General features: G+C 42.8%; 1 pseudogene; it reads right to left on the reverse strand.

Moving 5' to 3' along the window:
• Nucleotides 1–275: 275 nt before the first annotated feature.
• LOC112424758 (U6 spliceosomal RNA) lies at nucleotides 276–391 on the reverse strand (annotated as a pseudogene).
• Nucleotides 392–1,107: the final 716 nt, after the last annotated feature.

Genomic DNA, 1,107 nt, shown 5'->3' on the forward strand with positions numbered 1-1,107 from the left:
GACTGTGGGATTTTCCCAGGTATCTGGCATAATTTCTGATCATTTTCCCTTTTTTGCAGAATGCTTCCTCCAGTGGTATTTTCAGAGAAGATCTTGTGTTTGACTCCTTCTGACGCTCTGGGATGCAGAAGGTATTTTTGTCTCCTTCATTTAAGTGATAATTCTCTGGATATGAAACGCGAGCATGTTTTCTTGAACCCTGTGGAGCCACCGTCCCAGCGTCTCCTCTGCTGGCCCCTGGTTCTTCTGTAGTCTGGGTTGCAGGTTTTCCCTGGAAAGATCTTTCTATTTTTTTTTCTTTTGACTGTGTGTCATCCCAGCACAGGGGCCATGTTAATCTTCTCTGTATCGTTCCAATTTTAGTATTTGTACTAAAGATTTTTTAAAGAATTCTTTTCTCCGTCATCATTATGTATTGCATTATATATGGCATTGAGGAACCTAAGGGTACATTTAAAAGCTCACTCCATTTGGCATTCTGAGCCCTTTAAATCTGAGCTCTTAAATCTTTCTCTAATGCACAAATCTTCAGAAAACCCAGTTATGTTCACCATTCCCCACTTCTTGCTGTTTCTTTCCTCGTAGAGCCCCCGTCGTGTGGGTGCTAACACATGTTCTGTTTCCTTTTTATCTTTCCCCAAAGCCTCCCGGGAGGCGTCTCAGACCTGATCTTACAGCTCCGCTTTTAAAATTTCTCGTTTGTTTTATACACATCATATTCCTAGTTGGTTTCCTTTATACCTGTAATTCTGGTGTCATGTTACTGATATCCCTCCTTGCCTCTTAAAGAGATTACAATTTTAAAAAATTAATAGACCAAAGAGAACAAACGTGAATTCTTCTCTGTCTGGTACAGATTCTCTGTTTTGTCTCTCCCAATGCTTTTGATCTCGGACACCTCACTTTCCCTTGTGAATACGTCCCCTCAACATGGATAACAGCGCTGTGCGTGCACGAATGTGTGAGGACGTGTGTGTACGGGTGTGTGTTTGCAAATGCATGCCTCGTGTGTGTGTGTACGCATTTGGGGAGGAGACAGTCCATTGTCATGTAATGGTTTCTTGTGGGCTACTGTCACACACATGGGCATGCAGACACGCGTGCACG

Source organism: Macaca nemestrina, chromosome 15 (genome assembly GCF_043159975.1).
Source record: "Macaca nemestrina isolate mMacNem1 chromosome 15, mMacNem.hap1, whole genome shotgun sequence".
In the NCBI taxonomy this organism is placed as follows: Eukaryota; Metazoa; Chordata; class Mammalia; order Primates; family Cercopithecidae; genus Macaca; species Macaca nemestrina.